We start from the raw sequence: 21657 nt of genomic DNA on the forward strand, positions 1-21657 counted from the left end.
AATTGATCAAACTTATGCACTTTGCTAGCATTCACACTTCATAAATTATTTCTTTTATCATTTACCTACTCGAGGACGAGTAGGAATTATGCTTGGGGATGCTGATACGTCTCCAACGTATCTATAAGTTCTGAAGTATTCATGCTATTATATTATCATTCTTGGGTGTTTTACAATCATTTTATAGAAACTTTATATCATTTTTTGGGACTAACCTATTGACACAATGACCAGTGCCAGTTGCTGTTTTTTGCTTCTTTTTTACATCACAGGAAATCAATATCAAATGGAGTCTAAACACCACGAAACTTTACAGAGATTTTTTTGGACCAGAAGGAACTCAATGGGCCAGAGCTGCACCTGGGGGTGCCCCGAGGGGGGCACAACCCACCAGGGCGCATTAGGGCCCCCTAGAGCGCCCAAGTGGGTTGTGCCCACCTTAGTGGCCTCCCGTACCACTTCTATGCACTATAAATTCCCAAATATTCTGAAACCCTTCGGGGTTAACCTAGATCAGAAGTTCCGCCGCCGCATGGCTCCGTACCCACCGAAAACGAATCAAGACCCGTTCCGGCACCCCGCAGGAGGGGATAATCATCTCCGATGGCCATCTTCATCATCCGGGCGGCCACCACGATGAGGAGGTAGTAGTCCACCCTCGGGGCTGAGGGTTTGTACCAGTAGCTATGTGATTAATCTCTCTCTCTCTCTCGTGATCTATATCATGGGATTTGTTAATATAGTCGGATCATATGATGTTTCTCCCCTCTATACTCTTGTTGTGATGACTTGAATCGTTACCCTTTGAAGTTTTGTCTTGTCGGCTTGAATATTCAGAGATGATAACACATGATATATGTCTTGCGGTATGAATACTTGAGGTGACAATTGGGGTATCTTATTGATTCACTTGATATATGTTATGGCATTCAACTCGCGGATTCCCGCGATGATATTGGGGTAATCTATGCATAGGGGTTGATGCACGTTTTTATTATCTTTTCTCCGACGGAAACTTTGGGGTCTCTTTATAGTTCTTTGTGTGGATTGAGTATTATGAATATCAATTTGCTTTGGTGTTATTCTAGTACGAACTCTAGGATAGATCAAACAGAAACAATAGCTTTGTGTTATTTTAGTACGAACTATTGAATATATTGAACGGAAAGAATAGCTTTGAGGTGGTTTAGTACCCTACAAACAATTTCTATCTTTGTTCTCCGCTATTAGGAACTCGGGAGTGATTCTTTGTTGAACTTTGAGGGATAATCATATGATCCAACTATGTTAGCACTGTTGGGAGATTGTAGTAGTGAAAGTACGGACCATAGGCCTTGTTTTTAGGCATTGAAACACTGTTTTTGTGCCCGTTTACTATTTGCATTGAAACTTAGGCGAGTTCGGCGTCGCAGCTAAGCCCCCGAGTGAGAGGGTTGCTCTTCACTCGGAGTAGTTTTGTAACTTTGGCGAGTTCAGGAACTACAAAAAAATACACTTCTGTGATGATGCGTGTTTGTCACTGTAGGTCATGTTTTATGTCATGCATGTCCATCCATGACAATTTTATGACAGAATCAAGATAGTCATACCTGTGCTGTCGTAGAAGTGTTCCATGACATTACCAAACTTATCATCACGAAAGTGTCCACTTCCATGACGATCAATCGCGCGTCACAGAAGTGCTTTCGTCAAGGGTGACCGACACATGGCATCCACCGTAACGAAACGCCGTTAGGCTACCGGGGTCTGGTTTTGGATCGATAACCCATTAACAACCCCGACCAATGGGGATTTTCCACGTGTAAAATCATCATTGGCTTGAGGAAACACGTGTCGGCTCACCGTTGGGACAGATGTCATCCACTCATTGGACCCAAAGTGTATATGATACGTCAACACGTGGCACGGCCCAACAGAGGCCCATTCCTGTGAAAAGGCCGGCCCGTTTGACTTGGTCAAAAGGTGGCGGGCCGACCCACGGCAAGCCTGTTAACGGCCTATTCGCATATAGCCCATTTACAGCCCGCTATCCCAGGGCCCGTTTATTGCCTATCCGAATTAGGCCCAGTCGCGTCATCTGGGCCGTCCAATATAATTATAGCCCATTTTAACTTCTGGCCCATGTATGGTCCATGACGTCTTTCGGCCCATATGAGGCCCTTAGTAACCCTCGGCGCATTAACGACCCGTGGTAAAACTGGCCCGTAATGAACAGTGTATCACTTTATACCCATTAACGGCCCACTATTCCGTTGGGACGTTTCCAGCCCATGTTATCTTCGGCCTTCTCAGGGCCGATTTATTCTCAGGCTCATTTCCAGCATTCGTCTACTTTCGGCCCGTTACTGTCATTTTCTGCTTGTGGGCCAAATTCAGCCCGTGGTTACAGTTGGCCCGTTTGTGGCCCGTTAATACGTTGGGCCGTTTTCGTAGCATCATCAAATATGGCCGATTAACGACGGCCCGTTATGGTCGGCCCATGAACGGATGATTTCAACTCTAGCCCATTTACGGCCATAATTAGGTATGTTATTGGCCCATGTTTGGCGAACCGATCATACGGCCCGTAGAAGGACCATTTGTAATACCCACGATGCGGCTATATCTCCCACGTGTCGGAGCACGACTTAGAGGCATAACCGCATGGTAGGCATGTCGCAAGAGGGGTAATCTTTACACATCCCATGTACTGAATAAGAAAGGGATAAAGAGTTGGCTTACAATCGCCACTTCACACAATACAAGAATATATCATTACATCATCCTGAATACAATCAAGGTCCGACTACGGAACCAAATAAAGAAAGACAACCCCTAATTCAATGGATCCCCGATCGCCCCGACTGGTCTGCACTACTGATCAACTGTAAATGAAACAACACAACAAACACGATCTTCATCGAGCCCCTCCTTGAGCTTGGTTTCATCACCTGCACTGGCATCAACGACACCTGCAACTGTTTTGGAAGTATCTGTGAGCCACGAGGACTCAGCAATCTCACACCCGCGAGATCAAGACTATTTAAGCTTATGGGTAGGAAAAGGGTAATGAGGTGGAGCTGCAGCAAGCACTAGCATATATGGTGCCTAACTTACGCAAATAAGAGCGAGAAGAGAAGCAAAGCATGGTCGAGAATCTATAATGATCAAGAAGTGATCCTGACACTACTTACATTCAATCATAACACCAAAACCATGTTCACTTCCCGGACTCCGCCGGAAAGAGACCATCACGGCTACACACGCGGTTGATGCATTTTAATTAAGTTAAGTGTCAAGTTTTCTACAACCGGATATTCACAAATTCCCATCTGCCTATAACCGCGGGCATGGCTTTCGAAAGTTCAAAACCCTACAGGGGTGTCCCAACTTAGCCCATCACAAGCTCTCACGGTCAACGAAGGATATTCCTTCTCCCAGGACGACCCGATCAGAATCGGAATCCCGGTTACGAGACATTTCGATAATGGTAAAACAAGACCAGCAAGACCACCCGCTGTGCCGACAAATCCCGATAGGAGCTGCACATATCTCATTCTCAGGGCACACCGGAGTAGCTAAGCGTACAGGAGCCGACGTAACCCATGTTGCCAAGGGATGACCCTGCACGGTTCTCTAGTTTGGACCAACACTCAGAGGAGCACTGGCCCGGGGGGTTTAAAATAAAGATGACCCTTGAGTCTGCAGAACCAAAGGGAAAAAGGCTTAGCTGGCAAATGGTAAAACCAAGGTTGGGCCTTGCTGGAGGAGTTTTATTCAAGGCGAACTGTCAAGGGGTTCCCATTATAACCCAACCGCATAAGGAACGAAAAATCAAGGAACATAACACCAGTATGACGGAAACTAGGGTGGCAAGAGTGGAACAAAACACCAGGCATAAGGCTGAGCCTTCCACCCTTTACCAAGTATATAGATGCATTAATTAAAATAAGAGATATTGTGATATCCCAACATATCCATGTTCCAACATGGAACAAACTCCATCTTCACCTGCAACTAGCAACGCTGTAAGAGGGGTTGAGCAAAGCGGTAACATAGCCAAACAACGGTTTGTTGGGAAAGGTGGGTTAGAGGCTTGACATGGCAATATGGGAGGCATGATATAGCAAGTGGTAGGTATCGCGGCATAGCAATAGATCGAGCAACTAGCAAGCAAAGATAGAAGTGATTTCGAGGGTATGGTCATCTTGCCTGAGATCCCGCAAGGAAGAAGAACGAGTCCATGAAGAAGACAAACGGACATAGTCAAATAGATCCGCACAACTCCGGAACAAAACGGAAGCTAACACGAGAAGCAACCTGGAAAGAAGCAAACAACATAATAAACAACCAACACATAAACAAGGCATGATGCACAACCAAACATGATGCATGTCCAGTTTAAATATGCATGGCATGGCAAAGTGCACAAAAAACACTACAAATTATGTGGAGCTCAACATGCAACGGAGTTGCATATTGATGAAAACAACACATGACTTATTTAGTTCTCTCTCGTTTAGGTACTCAACAATATTAAATGTTGGTTAGCATGGCAAGAGGTGAAGCCTAACAAAACTATACCGTCTAAACAATTTAAATGGGACCGGATATAAGAAACAACAAATCCGGTAAATCCCCATATGCATTTAGCAAATGAAGCAAACATCAATTTAAAACTTCTTGATGTTGTTATCATGATGCGGATGACATATGCAAGTTTTAAGCAATTTTTATGAAAATGATGATAAGAGCATTATGAAGCATTTGCCATCATGTCGGAAACGAAAGGGGTGCCACGGCAATGACAACGGAAATGGTGCCACGGCAACATTCCGGTTCCGGTAACTCGATTGAGATGCCGGTGCAAAAGAAAATGTGACGTGAGCATGTCATGCAAGATGGTGGGGTGACCCGGTCACTACTAGGAAAAGGACTATAGATGGAAATGACACTAATGGCACACCAGATATGTGGTGCGCTATTAGTATATACTAATGGCGCACCATGTGTTGGTGCGCCATTAGTGTCCAAATACTAATGGCGCACATCCACGGTGCGCCATTAGTAACAAATTTTTTTAATTTTTTTTCAAAACTACTAATGGCGCACCGTGGGAGTGGTGCGCCATTACTAGTTGAACTAGTAATGACACACCGCTCCCTTAGTAAAAAAAAATTTAATTTTTTTTTTCAAAACTACTAATGGCGCACCGTGGGAGTGGTGCGCCATTACTAGAACTAGTAATGGCGCACCGTGGGAGTGGTGCGCCATTACTAGTTGAACTAGTAATGGCGCACCGCTCCCTTAGTAAAAAAAATTTTAATTTTTTTTTCAAAACTACTAATGGCGCACCGTGGGAGTGGTGCGCCATTACTAGAACTAGTAATGGCGCACCGTGGGAGTGGTGCGCCATTACTAGAACTAGCAATGGCGCACCACTCCCACGATGCGCCATTAGTAAAAAATTAGTAAAAAATTTTTTTTAATTTTTTTCAAAACTACTAATGGCGCACCGTGGGAGTGGTGCGCCATTACTAGTTCAACTAGTAATGGTGCACCACTCCCACGATGCGCCATTAGTAACTTGGCCAGCACTTCCACTGAATGCACACCCCCCCTGGACCGCCTTTTGAGTTTTAAAAAAATAAAAATAAATGATGGAAATGTCAAAAAAATAAAATAAAATAAGTTTCCCATGTGATATGTGGTCTAGTTGTTGTGAAAATTTACAAATATGAATTTCGACTTTATTTGCGAAATCTCTCGAGAATTTGTAAAATGGGCATAACTTTTGCGTACGAACCCCGTTAAACATTTTCAAAATCCCCAAAAACCTAACAGAAAAAAAGTTACGGGGCTGCTAAGATCCGGAGGCAAAAAAATCAAAAAAATTCAAACTTACTAGTGGCGCACCGTATGCTAGGTGCGCCACTAGTAACAGAAAAAAATTGGTTTTGAAAAAAAAATTGAATTATTTTTCAAAATATGATACGTAATATGATCGGGAAGTTTGAAATATTTTTTCAAAATTTCATCATACTCATGAACATGAACAAAGTCCTAGACATCAGCAAGGTTTAATAGGATTGATATGATAGATATATCAACAAGTGCCTATGAAGTGAGGTGGTGCTGGGGTTGGATAGAACTATGAAGTTAAGCATGCTTGGGCTGGAGTAGTGTGAGGATGGGTGACCATTCGGGAAGTTTGACCACAGAGTGCGATTTGACCTGAGATTAAGCAATAGTGACCCGAGATTAAGAAAAAAAATAAAAAAATTTGAATTTTTTAAAAAAAAATTGAAAAAAATTTATTACTAATGGCGCACTTCTATGTGGTGTGCCATTACTAAGTCAGATAGTAATGGCGCACCTCTAGGCATACTAATGGCGCACCACTGGTGCGCCATTAGTATACCAGATACTAATGGCGCACCAGTAGTGCGCCATTAGTAAAAAATACTAGTGGCATGCTACTAATGGCGAAACTGGTGTGCCATTAGTAGGCCTTTTCCTAGTAGTAGGTAACCGGGTTCCCACGGGTTAGCGGCAAACGAGGAGGACCGAGCAAGTGACAACTCGGACACGCTGCAAACACAGGGTGCATCTCATACAACACAAGCATTCGTCCACGGCTCATCATTTTCGGCGGTGTACCTTTGAAGCGTGCGCTCGGGGTGGTTCGAGTTTAGTAAAGTTAGCAGGTGTTCTCGGGACGGTCGAAGGAAGTAGTCGTTCTCCTGATGGTAGTGGTGCACGGTCGTCGTGGAAGTAGTTGTACACATCATCGAAGAGGAAGTAGCCGTTCACTCCACGGTCTTGGCGGATCCACGTGATGGTAGTGGTACTCGCGAAGAGGTACTCGACGATCATCGTGTAGACATTCACGGGGTCTTGGCAATGTTAGTTGTACACGTTATCAGGGTACTTGTCGCATCACCGGGCATATTCTTACATGTTCGGAGGGGAACTTGGCATAACCATGTACTTGGTGTTCCGGTGCGGTAACCAACACATAGGGGTACACTTGTTGAAGTGGAACTTGACGAAATCCAAATGGAGGTAGCCATCTGTTCGGGGACGTTGTGACAACAGCAGCAGCCGGAAGTGCTCGCGGATGAGATGGTCGGCCCTAGGACTGATGTAGGGAGTAGCAGGGGAGGTCCGGCGATGGGCATGGTGCGGCAAGGCGACGAGGATGAGGCACGTCGGGGCAGCAAGGCGGAGCGGAGCAGAGGTGGTCTAGCTGTCGTCATGACGACACGAGTCGCCGGTGATGAGGAAGAAGCAGGGGCGAGCTCGCCGGGCGACGTGCGGGGCTTGACAGAGAGGCGGCCATGGCTGGCGCTACGGTGGATGAGGCCATGGCGCGATGGAGGCGCGGTCAACGCGAGGCAGGCGACCAGGGATGGAACGAGTTGCTCGTCCCCTGGCTCATGCTCGAGTGCCTGGGGAAAACGAACGCGGAGCGACTCGAGGCTCAGGCGAGTGGCGTGGCCTGCCGGGGTCCTGGACGGCGGCGCACGAGAAAAGCAGCGGCAGCAAGGTGCAGTCGCAGTGGTTAGGCAGAGCAGCAGCGGGCCAGGTGGTGGCCGCGCGGAGGGACAACGCTCGGCGGCGGGGCCGGCGTTGAGGAGGGATCGGGTATGGGGCGCTGCCTCTCTCTCTCTGGTGGCGCACAGGAGGGAGGAAGGGAACGAGAGGGAGGTGGCGGCGCTACAGGAGGGAGAGGCAGATGAGTGAGGAAGAGATGGATCGGGGAAGGGAGATGGATCGGGCAAGGCCCATGAAGTCTAGGGTTAGGAGGGGCTGGGCCAATGGGCCTAGCAGTTGGATGGGCCGAATGGAAAGGAGAGGCCCAGCGAGTAGCTGAGTAAGGGGCCTTTCCTTTCTTTTAATTTTTTTGTTTATATAAATAAACAATCAACAAAGGGGAAAATCCACGGTTTTTTTGGTTAGGGATATGAGATATATAAATATATATCTGTAACCATGGATTTATGTAGGGTTTGAATAAATTGCTCTGGCATTTTTAGAAGGTAGAAAAATAATTAGAGTTTGAATTATTCTCAAACTTCAATCATTTTTGAACCTGACCAAAACAACTTCGAATGGGTTGAAATCTAATAGAGAGGGTGTAGGAAAGAGGCAAGATTTATAGGGAAAAGATGAAAATTAATGGAGGAGGAATAAAGTCGCTTACAAAGACATGAAAGAAGAAGGAAGTGGGACGTGATGATGCATGGGTATGGCTTGAGAGAGAGATGACAAGGAAAATATATGAAGTTAAGTCGGATACAAGAAGAGTTGAAGATTAATGCAATTGTGTGATGGGTGATTCCAAGTTAATGGAATATTTACAATAGCTCCCTAATAATAGTAGGACACTTTTATATGTTATAAAGAGAATTTCACCATGTGAACTCCCTCGATTTAAATGGATCAAAGATCCATGCCATTTATTTAGTTGAGTTAAAAATGACATGATGGCATGATGACATGATGCAATGCACAAATGCAAAGATGAATGCAACAGACAAAACAAATTACCCGACGGAACTCGGAAAAACCAAGGAAGGCATCTGAAGCTCCGGTCTTGGGGCGTCACACCATTGATGATACAGCCCGTAGAAGGCCCATTGTGTCTATGGCCCATATAAGGCCCATTGTGTCTACGTCCCGTATAAGGCCCATTGTTTCTACGCCCCGTAGAAGCCCCATTGTTTCTATGGCCCTTAGAAGGCCCATTGTTTCGACGACCCTTAGGAGTCCCACGTTAACTATAGCAAATATGTAGCCCATGGTTAATGTGGCCTAGTTTAAAAAAATAGGTTATTGCGGCCACTAGCAAACCGCAGAAAAAGAACTGCATTGACTACAAGAAAACAAGTAAACAAGACAATAAGGAAATAAAGAACCAAGCAACTTACCCTAGGCTATCACGTCTATTACACATATTACATCCATTGGGCATCAAAGTTCGCCACCAGTGCAAATATAGGGAACAAAGCAGCATATAAACGCCGCAGCAAAACAAGTCCAGAACTGAAACAACTTCAGAAGAGCTCAAGAAACAATATCCTGGGTACCCATAATGCTGGCAAGATGCTTAGCAAGCTTATTAACTTTCTCTTGTTTGGCGCTTAAATCCTCCAGCACTTGCTGTTGCACCAGAAAGTATGCATCTGAATTCTGCAGGGACTTCCTCAGTCCTTCGGCTTCCTGTCGCATAACATCTGATTGATGTCTTTCAACTTGAAGTTGACACTCAAGAAGCCGAACTGATTCAGGCAGCGAGTTAGAAGAGCTGGTGCCAGCAGTAGTAGCCAGTAACTCAAACATTACATCAAGAAAGGACTTTGGGGTTGTCTCAATGTCTTCAATATAGTTTTTATCAGCTTTCCAGGAGACCAGTAGGGATGTCTCACTATCTTGAACCTTATCTACATTACTTCCTTTACCATTGCATAACAGGGTACTCTTCTCCAATATTTTATCCGCGTTCTAAAAGAGAAACAAACAAACACATCACAGGTTTACAATGTAGTATATGAAACTCAGTTTGGTAAACCAGTTCAGTAGTAAGATGGATAGGATAACAAAATGAAACAAACATATATCTATGTAGTATGGTCACTATATGGTCTATATCATTCTAGTTTATTTTGCCAAATAAAGATAGATACAGTTTGAATCATATCTATTTAAGACAAAGCAGCATAGACAGAATATAAGTGTGGGAAACTACACAACAATAACAACACTTGTAATGTGCATGGCATGAGAACATAACTGTTTATTCAATTGAAACTGAAATCAACATAGAGCAAGTTACAACAGCAAACACATTAAAGAAACAGGTTTAAAACATACCTGTTGCGCCATTGGAGTTTTAGTTGCATCCTTCAAATTTGAAATTAGTTGGTATGAGTAAATACAGTGATGCAAGAGCAAAGTAGTATGAACCATAGCTACTGAACCTGACCTGAGAACAATTATTCTTCTGCTTTAAGCGTTGACTTGGGGTTCGAAGTGGTGGTCCTCGTGCTTTGGGCACTACAGTTGCCTTACTAACTGCTCGTGTTTGGGTGCTCTATGATGGAGACAGTGTTGTGCCAATGGGAACTGGGTTACTATCTGCTGGGGTTGGGGTTAGAAGGGGTGTAGCTGGTTCTCTGTCCAACTGGGTAGGGGTACAATCTGCGTGAGTCTGGGTTATGTGTGGTGGGGATAGTTCTTGGGGAAGTACAACCGTGGTTCTATCTCGATCGACAGGTAGCACGATCTTTTTTGAAGACCGTGTTTTTACTCTCACATATACTGCCATCACCCCCTCCAATTTAAATGGATGATAAACAAGAAAAGTAATTGAATGTACAGACATTGTAAGATAGACAGGTGCAATGGATAGTAGGGAAGAAAATAGGGAATGAAATAATTCACATTTATGTTGTCTAACCAAACAGAATAGCAGGACATAATTTCACACATATGATCGCTAATTAAACAGGATAGCATGATACAATTTCACATGTATGATGGCTAACTAAACAGGATAGAATGACATACTTCAAAATATGATGACTATGTAAACAGGATGACATGATATAACTATATGATGTGTATATTAAAGTGGTTGGCATGCCATAAATCACAAACATGCCATCGATGGAAACATGATGGCATGATATAATTCACGGATAGAATGACATAATTCAAAATATGATGACTATGTGAACATATATAACTATATTATGTCTTTAGAAAATGGATTGGCATGCCATAATTTAGATACATGCTGTCTATGTAAACATCATGGCATGATATAATTCAAATATATGATTTATATACTAAGGAAGTGAGCAGAGGGCAATCGCATATATGATGTGTCAACTAAGGAGATGGCATTCAACATCGTGTATATGATGTAAAAACTAAGCATTGCAATACAACATATGCATGATATGAGTAATATAACCCTGCCAAGTTTGAGCATACACCTGAGGAGGATAATAGGATTGGTCATCTGCCTCTGAATCCTCCTCTGAAGAGCTATCTGTAACCAGCAAGATATCTGCTTCAGCAGGTAGCATTGTCTGCTCTAAAGACCTTGTTTTCACTCCAGATTTGTCCATCACCAATTCAAATGGCTGATGCACAGGAAGAGCAGTTGAATATACAAACATTGTCGACAAAAGCAATGAGAAATACAAAAAAAATACGGCATGATATAATTCACATATATGACGCTTGGCTAATCATCATGGCATTGCATAATTCACATATATAATGCCTTGCAATAAGATAGCATTGCATAATTCACATATATAATGTCTTGCAACAAGATGGCATTGCATAATTCACATATATGGTAATTAGACACTAAACAAGTGGCATTCACACAAAGCATGTCGAAACTAAGCAAATGACATAGCAATGCAAGATACCATACACACGATATGAGCAACATAACCCGACCAAGTTAGAGCATGCACCTCGGGGGGGAAATAGGACTGATCATCTGTCTCTGAATCCTCCTATGAGGAGCTATCTGTAACCAGCAAGACATGCGCTTCATCAGATAGCATTGTCTGCTCTGAAGACCTTGTTTCCACTCCAGATTTTTCAATGACCGTGCCGAATGACTGATTCACAGGAAGAGTAATTGAATGTACTCAAATTGTTGACAAATTTAACACGTAATAAAAAATGATGTCATGATATAATTCACATATAAGATGACTGGCTAACCAAGGTGGCATTGCAAAATTCACATATATGATACCTGGCTAAACAAGATGGCATTGCATGATTCACATATACGATAAAGAAACTAAACATATGGCATTGACACAAAGCATGTCTAAACTAAGCAGATGACATCCTTGATGTATATAATAAGCAATGCAAGGCACCATATGCATGATATTACCAACATCAGGATGCCAAGTTAGAGCGAAGACCTCATGGGGTAAATAGGAGTGGTCTTCTGCTTCCGATTCACCCTCAGAACAGTTATCTTCCTCTTGATTACGATCTGAAATGTGTGGAGGGGGGCTGCCTTTGCGCTCACCGTGGAGCGACGTCTGCATGAAATTTTATTGCAATGCAAGGCTCGTCTCTTTTGCTGTACGTGTTCAGTTCCATTGTGTACAATAACTCACATGCATAGGAATAAAACATAGTGAGATTATGTAAGGAGTGCATGCACAAATCCAGAGTAATGTTAGCAAATTGTGGATAGACCCAAAACCAGTGATAGCATGCAGATAATAGCTTTAGTTAAAAAATACAGATAATGGCTCCTTTAATGTTTGTTTGCACCCAACAAGAAACTCATAGTAGACACCCGAGATTAACCAGATAGTAGACGGATAGTACTGATTGCTGCCCCAATATGTACCCCACAACCATTCAAAAACTCAAGTTTCAGCATAAGTTTGGACCTGTCTCGGAGTCTAATAGGTGAACACGACGATAAAGTAGCATGTCATCATATTAAGCGATGCATAACGTAAGCAGACACGGAAGAGTGCAACCTCTCTTGTGGACCCATGTAGTCCTCAAGGTCATCTGTTCAGTTGATGATGGTAATGCAGTTGTCATGGCTGCCGGCGGCGGGGAAGGAGATCTGAGGTGGCGAAAGACAGTCTGGAGAGCGGATCCCTGCTGTGGTGAACCCTTTTGTCATTGGAGCAGCTGAGCTCGGGTGGAACACAGCACCGCAGGAGCAGGACAAACCACACAAGGTTTTCTTTGACACATATCTGTAACAGAAGTAATTGTGTAAGGGCTTGTTTGAATTTGAGTATTCTAACAATGCAGGGATAGGAGATAGACATGAATAGGATAGGAATGCACATGCAAAACAGAGAACTTAAAAACACAGGATTTCTACCAATCTGGATGTTTGGTTCACAAGAATTGGAAAATCACAGGATGTAAAGAAGCATGGTGACATTAAGTCAAACCACAAGAAAATGTACGGTTATAATGCTATTATGCTACTATCTCTTAGTCTTGTGCTTCATGAATAGGAATTTGTAAAGGAGGACAAGTGGAAATTAAAATTCCTATGGTTTTTCTTTCAAGGTGACACTAAAGGAACAAATCCTACAGTTTTCCTTTGCTCCATTCCTTTGCACCAAATTCATGAAAAGTAGTACCATAGGAAACTCCAATTCCTATGTTTTTCGTTCACTTTTCCTTTCAAGCACTGGCGATTCTAGTCGGCAGGCTTGAGCAAGGAAAAGCCTACACTAAAAACTGTTTTTGTGCTACTTCTATTACTTTGGACCCAGGCCACTGCCCTACTAGCTCAACTCCCAGGGCCATCGACAAATGCATAGCTCAAACACGCAGAGATAAATAATGATGGCGTTCAAGGGAGTTCATCACGGATAGCTAAGTTGCCTGGTACCTCACTGCTTGTCATATAGTAGGATAAAATAATCATATTTCCCATTACTCCATGTGCTCAGTGGACAATATATATGACATGTAGAGTATAAAAGATATGCAACAAGTGTACAACCTCTTTGGCGAAGCCATGTCTATCTCAGCATGATTGGGTTGGCCGGTGAGGATGCTCCAGCTGACTTGGCTGTCGGAGGAGGGGAAGAAGATCCTAGGCATCTGGAGATGGAGCCCGAGGTACTGCTCCGCTGTGATGGAGGGTTTCTTCGTTGGAGCAACTCCAGTGAGTTGTACGACGCCGAGGATGAAGCAGGACAAGAGAGACAACGTTAACCTGAGTGGAATTCTAATAGCATCTCCAATAGATGACGTAAAATACATAACCACAAAGTGGTAGATGTAAAATACATCAGCCACTCATCTCTGAACTTAACTGTCGAAACTGAACTTAACTGTCGAAACTGAACTTGACTGTCGAAACTGAATTTTGCTGTCGAAACTGAATTTTACTGTCTAAACAGAACGCACTAGATGTGAGGCTACACGTCAGTCAACTGACTTTTTCATCTCTAGTCAGTCGATTTTGCAGCCGTTGGATACGAAATCAAGGGCCTGCAGTTCATCTTCAACCTCCACCCCCCTAAGCCGCCAGCCTCCACCGGCCAAGCAGCCGCCCGCGTCCGGCGGTGCGACGCCCCGCCCGCCCTGAAAACACTCCCCACCGCCGGACCGCCGCCGCCCCAGCCATCCTTCTAGGCCCCCCCCCCCGTGCTGAGCTTTTTCTCCGGTGATCCCCACGCCACCGCCCCACCACCACCGGAGACAACCACCCCCACCCTGAACCCTACGATAGATAGTGGGGTACCTCTCCAGCGAGCCCCCCTCCCTTCTGCGGCTGGTTCTTCCTTAACTACAGCGAGCCCCCCACCCCCTGAAAATTGACTGACCCAAAAGTCAATTCAGTCGACTGAAGTGTAGCTAAATTGGAGCAGCATCGCAAGCAAGAGCAAGAGCGAGAGCAGCAGCGCGAGCAAGAGCAGACAAGGCAAGGGACCGAGAGCAAGAGCAGAGCAGCAGCGCGAGCGAGAGCTAAAGCAGCAGCAGCTCCTACTGATGTGGACATCGCCGCCGCGGGAGCGACGCCGTGGAGGAAGTAGCCAGCGACGCCATCGTGGATGGAGCTGCGCCATGTCGGCTCGGGACACAGCGCCGGCGGCACTGTGAGATCGAATCAAGAGGAAAATGCGGCGATTAGTGTACAACCTCTTTGGTGGCGCCGATTAGGCCACAACTTCATCTGAGGAAACGGTGATGATGATGCTCTTCCGGTGGTGTAGGTGAAGACGGCGGTGTGGGAATGGAGGTGGCACGAAAGACGAGGGGAACGTCGGGGCAGCTCCTTGGAGGTGGAGGATGGGGTGGCTGAACCGGCGGGACGACCAGATCGACGACGGATCCTGATCCGATATGGTGGATGAGGGACGTCGAGGTGTTGCTGTGGACGACGTCATTGGGGAAGAGCCTCTGGCTGGGTGGTGGGCGGAGAAGGGTGTGGGGCTTCGCGGGTTTTCCCGGCGTCGGTGTATGAATGGGTGGGCAGATGGGATGGGAGTGGGGAACTATGGCTTAGGGATGCGCTTGTCCAAAATGTGGGGTAAGTTAGAAAAGTACCCCCACTAATTTGAGGCGGTTCTTTCGGTTCAAGGGTACCACGGGCATTTCGCGTGTCGGGATTTCACAGGAGGTGGGAGTTTTCGCGCGCGTTGTAATTTGGGAATAGCAAGGCGCGGGTTGAGATGGAGGGAGTTCTCGGGGCACAACGAGGCAAAGATTTATCTTAAATATTTCGGGGTAACAAGGCACGGGTTGAAGAGGCGGGAGTTTCGTAGCACGATAGACGGAGAAGCTAGCTTGAAATTTTGTCATAACAAGGCACGGCTTGAAATTTCGGGAGAACAAGCTTAACGTGTACCCAAAAAAAGACAATTTAGACTAGTATGATATACTACGTACAATGTGTTTAACACGCACAACACACACAGACACCATTTGGACTAGTAAGGTACACGTGCATTGCACGCATGAGATTTGGCAACCAAATTATGAATAAATACCACATTATAGCATGTAAGCTTTGAGTCATATATGCATGATGTAGATGTTCGTTTAATTCTTATAGTTCATTTCATTCAAAATCATCTAGTTTTTATAAGAAAGCTAATCTATTTTAAGATTCATGGAATTGTACATTGTAAGGCATAAAGTAAAAACAAATCATGTAGAAAAACATTTGGGCAATTATGATACGGAAGATTCTAGAACAAAGAAGTGCTTGTGTTTTGAGGTTTGTGCGTTATGCTTAAGTTCAACCATAGAGTCTTCTAGATTGTACATGTGTCAAAATCTGGTGGAATCTAGATGATATCCAACGACCAGTAGTGCTCAAATTTGCCAGCTCTGCACCATCGGATTGGCGTCATCCAACGACCATCTTTCAAAGTTAAAGTTATCCGCACACTATATACAAATATAAAATATAATAAATATAGGGGTATAGATACAGATATGTGATGCGAAAGCCACCCATCATCTCCAATTAGAATAGTGTGTCCATGCACAGATGCAATGTGGCCAAACGATGTCTGCCATCGGTATCTCAAATTCAAACTAGTCTGACCTTGTTCAATGTGTATACATTACAACATGCTCGTTTCCAAACCACACCGCGCAGATCTCCGTTATATTCATGCATGCATGGGTTTCAAACATCATGATCTCTTATTCAAATATTTGAATTCAACTTTACATTGATTATGACCTCACCTAGTCTTTTACACCCACACATTGGTCTTCCCTTTATAATTGTACCACTAACTTCCTCTCGTGCATGCATGCACACACACTACCAGTCGGCATTATCCATCGCACACATGCAATCTTTTTCTTCAGGCCGGTCTCCCATGAAGTCACGCACACACATCCCCCTCTCCATCATATCGGGCATTCTTTATCTCTCACGTGCATGCGCAACAATCAATGTTCCTCTATGCGTGTGTGTATACAACTAGGTCTTTCATAATTTTCCACATAAACCGATCAATCTATATATCTAGTGAGGTCTCACCCTCTTTCCCACGTCCACATCGATCAATCTATACCTCTATATATAGGATTACATATATAGATAATACACCCACATTAATTATATATCCAACGCCCCCCTCTCATGATCCATGCCTTTCGCTTCATCTCTCAGACGCGCACACAATGGCGATGACAGGGGGCAGCAAGGGCCCTGCCCCCCCTAACATCACTATATATCGAGGCTAATATGAATGTGATCATTAGAAAATTTCTGGTAAAAATGGTTTAAGTTGATGAATTGGCCCTCCTCGTAAAGGATTAGCAATGCTTGGCCCCCTAGCTCATGGGACATTTTTCATGGCTCCGCCACGATGCGCAACAGCGCACGTTCTCGCCCCCTCTCTCCAAATATCGATCTCACAGTTGTGCACTCCTTCATAGTCTCCCTCCACTCGGCCCCTCGCACCATCTTCTAGCCCCCACCGGATTTTGCCACATGTACAATCTAGCAGACTCCACGGTTGAACTTAAGCATAATGCACAAATATCAAAACAACAATGGTTCTCCTTTGTTCTAGAATCTTCCGTATCATAACTGCCCAAACTTCTTTTCTAGTTGAATTAACATTATTATTTTTTACATTATTCTTTACAACACACAATTCCATGAATCATAAAATAGATCAATGGCTTCTTTGATTCAAGGGATTCTCAAAGGAATTTTGGAGGATTCTAATCCTTAGGAAGTTTTCCTATCTTGGTTGTTTGATTCGTAGGATTGTAAACCATAGCAATTTTTCCATATGATTCATTTGCACTAGATTTCATAGGAAACATCCCATCCACTCAAACCTCTTTGAAAGAATTCTGCGTTTTTTATGCACAATCAAACACTCGTAAAATCCTGTAGGATTCAAGACGACATTCCACTCTAATCCCATGTTCTTCCTATTCCCGTGTTTTCGAAATCCTACGAATCAAAGAGGCCCTAGGTTTTTTTTAATAAAAACTAATTGATTTTGAATGAGATGAACTATAAGAATTAAATGAAGGTCTACATCAGGCATATATGACTCAGAGCTTACATGCTATAGTGTGGTATTTATTTATAATTTGGTTGCAAAATCTGACGCAATGGCATGTGTACCTTACTAGTACTTCGAGTATGTGCAAAACACAATGGCATGCTACACAGTGTCTCTATTACAGTTCATGAAGCCACGTGGCACATGTGGAGGCGTTGTCACGACATCCTTGTGTGGATTGATCACAGTGACGTGCTGCTGGTTCCAGAAGAATGTGCTCGTCCTCCTTGAGCCACACTGGCGGTACATGCACGAAGCGAAGATGTGCACGCACGGCATGCACACACTCATTCCCTCACACGCACACGCGGGTACATGGGCGGACGCAATTTGGTACCAAGATCCACCTCATGTGATATTTTGACGCGTGTAAAGTCCTTCACTTCATTGATGGTCAATTAATACAGCGCATGCAAATTGAGTGGACGTGAGGGCGGAAGAAAGACATTACTACTCCACTGCGCGCATGCGAGTAGTTAAATCATGGGTTGCTAGTAGTACTTCCATTGGTCTCCTTCATATTTTGTGCCAATTTTTGATAGTAACATAATATTTACGCATCTGAGCAGTGTAGTCTACTTGAAATTTATGTTCCACTAAACTCATCGAGAGCTGTTTTGGGCCTCGAAACCAAAACCCATCGATTTATATTTACCTTGTTCCCATCACATTCGAAAGTACTAGTGCTACAATTAAGTGCAAGCCTGCTCACACCTACTAGTACGTACCAAACCTGAACGTGTTCCCACTATGCAGGTATTAGTACTAGTGCTAGTACTTAGGTTATAAAAGGGGAACTACCTAACCGAAAATTACTCTACCTTTCCTCCTCATAAGTGCTTCTTCTTCATCTGTCCTTGCCATGTCCGGTGCGCAGAGCTCTAGGTCGAGAACTACTCGTAACAAGGGAGCGGCAACCAAGGCTGCAGAAAAAAGAGAGGGCTTGCCGCCACGCAAAGACCTCGAAAGTTCTCTCACGGGCTGGCGATGGCTCCCAGGAGCGCCCTAGCCACGGATGCGAACATGCCGAGCTAGCAGCGCTGGAGTCATTATCCCTCGACGGCATGCCCGATCAGCTCAATAAGCACCTCAATAAGCAGAAGGAGTTCATCCATGGCTTGGTGGAGCTGCTGAAGGAGAGCCTCGACGACATGCTCGCTGAGCTCAGTAAGCTGGGGGAGTTGACAGCTGGCTTGGTGATGCTGCTGAAGAAGAGCATTGCCTCGGAGAGGAAGGCGACCTGCGAAATGCTACAACTTTAGGAGGAGAACGCGAAGCTCTGCCACGAGCTCGACCTGCTGAAGGAGAAGAACGCCGGCTGGAAGAAGCTGCATGAGAGTAGTAGTTCCATGATGAAGATGCTGCAGGCCCTTGCCATGGAACAGAAGGAGGAGTTCGCGAAGCTCCGCATCGAGCACCCGGCTGCTGTCAAGGTACGTAATGCGGCCGTGGAATAGATGATGAAGGCTCGCGTCGAGAAATTCCGCGTCATGGACAAAATGAAGAAGATGGCGGAGGAGACGCGCAAGGAGATGGAGGTCGTGGAGGCGATGAAGAAACAGTTACGACTCCGCGAAGAATTTGATCATTTGTGGTGATAATCTTCCTTCTTCTTTTGCTCATGTGTTTCTTCTTTTGCTTCGGGTGTTTCGCTGCACGTGTCACGTTCTCTACGAGGCATGAATAGAACAATGCTAACAATGAGATGACTATCAAATTAGATCATTTTTATCGCCATATGGCATTGGGCTGCTGTGTTTCGTGCTCCTCTATCGTAGTACTACTCCAGTGGAAAACTTGAGTATACCGCACGGTTCTTTGCTCCTCCTCAGGTCGTCGTCACATTTATATGAGCAGTCAAATCACATGGCCCCGCCTTCCAGCAGTAATGAGCCGTCAAATCACAAAGGCCCTCGCCTCTCGTGAAAAGGACCAAGCTAGACTTCCCCGCCCTCTAGCCTTTTAAAAAATGTATACATTTGTACAGTAGTATCGATGGATTGCGCCATGGAGCAAAACTAACAAGATGAAATTAAAGAAAAAAGGTGGTACATATAGAGAGCGCTCGTCGCTAAATTATGCATATACTATATGACCCTACCCACTATGAAGGTACTAGTAACATAGACTAGTAACTAGTCTATGTTACTCTCCACTATGACCAGCCGAAGTCAAGGCGCGGATACCAACAAGGGCCTAGTTGTGTCTATACTTGGACAACTCACCCGACCGCATGCGCACCAGGCAGACGAAGCTCGTGTCGTGTTGGTGCCGTGTGCGGCCCGCACATTAACCAAAACCTCGCGCCTCCATCTTAGCCTGCCCATTTTAAACTTCTCAATCTCAAGGCCAAGGAGCAACGTGAAACCTATGATAGAGCCAATCGGATGGTTGAGAACACTACAATTCGTAGCTACACATGCGTGTGTGAGAGAGGACGAGTGCGTGCATGCACCTCTTCTTAGAGTACAAATGTATGTGGGTGGCATCGACCTAGGCAGCAGTGATGGTGCATGCGAGAAGTCTCGAGGGATAGGTGTAATGCGTCTGAAAAAAAGACTACTCTATAGCTCGCCACGAGGCTATTCTTGTCGAACGCCAAGAGTAAGATATGTATCCGACGGTGCCAGTTTTTGCACGTACGCATTAGTAGAACCGTGGCATATGCTACACCACGGTCGAGAAAACGAGCCGACGTTATGCCATCCGGGAATAGTGTCGCACTTCGAAACTAGAACAGTCGATAAATTTTGAGCGCGCCTCGTCACATTCCAAATTACTACTACTACCATGCTATATTTATGCAAACCTGTTCACACCGATCACAACCTAAACGGTTTCCCACTTAGGAGCGTATTAGTAGTACTCGGTTATAAATACTACTATCCTAAGATGACTGTACATTCCTCCTCAACTCCTCATCCACAAAAAACAATCAAGTCAATCAAGCCATGGTTAGCGTGAGTTCTAGGTCAAGAGATTTCCACTAGGGAGAGGTGAGCATGGAAGAGGAAGCACGAGAGATGTCCGACCTCGCCACGAAAGCAGCCGACATGTCCAGCCGCACAGCAGTATCATCATAGAGGCCCCACCTTGCTGCCAAAGCAGCACGGAGGTCCCGCCACGCCGTCGATGTAGCGAACTAGTCCGGCCATGTCACGGAAGTAGCAGAGATGTCCTGCCACGCCGCTGAAGCAGCACGGAGGTCCTGCGGCGGCTTGGGAAAATTTCTCACGGGCAGGCGAGCACTCTTACAGGCGCATGCATGCGATGGTCCATAGCTAGATGGATTAGATCTCCGGCTGGGCGAGGTTGCAGGACGAGGCTACTGGCGTCATCCGGCAACTAGGGGAGGGCAATGTGAAGCTCCGGGGCAATCGCGACCTACTGAGGGCAAAGATCGCCGGAAGGGCAAAGCAGGAGGAGGAGACCGCTGCCTTGTTGCAGAGGACGGGCATCATCATCAAGAAACTTGTGGATGAGAATGCCATACTCTGCATCGAGCGCAACAGGCTGGTGGAGGAATTCATGGATGCTGTCAAGCAGCGTATTAAGGACATGAAACTGATGAAAGAGATCATCGCCCGCTGCAAGAACTAGCCTCCGCGACCTGCAGCGCATAAAGAAAGTAGAGATCAGCGAGCCAGAACATTGTATGCGTCTTCCTTCTTCTTTTGCCCTTGTGTATTTTCGATAGTAGCCGCATGTGGCGTTTTTAATTATCTTCCTAATTATGTAAGGCAATTATTAACCACTCTCGTCGTCCTTATATATATTCATCAGTCTTGCTATAAGTCGCAGTAGATGCTATATACTTCCATCGGATCTTACATCAAGATCCGTGCAAAATTTTCTTTTCAGATTTTCTTTTTTCTCTCTGAAATCTCAGTAGAGTGAGACATTGCCACGCCATTAAACAGAGGACCGGGCGCCATTAATGGAGACCTTGGGATAGAGGTGGACGGTAGATGGAGGTTAAAGGGCTCTCCTCCCGATAAGCACGTGCAGGGGTCTGATCGCACGCCTTCCGTACTCAAATAGCTACCATGCACGACGCCTCCTAGCTAATAAAAAAGGGGACACGTGGCGG

This window comes from Triticum urartu, chromosome 4, assembly GCF_003073215.2.
Source record: "Triticum urartu cultivar G1812 chromosome 4, Tu2.1, whole genome shotgun sequence".
NCBI lineage: Eukaryota > Viridiplantae > Streptophyta > Magnoliopsida > Poales > Poaceae > Triticum > Triticum urartu.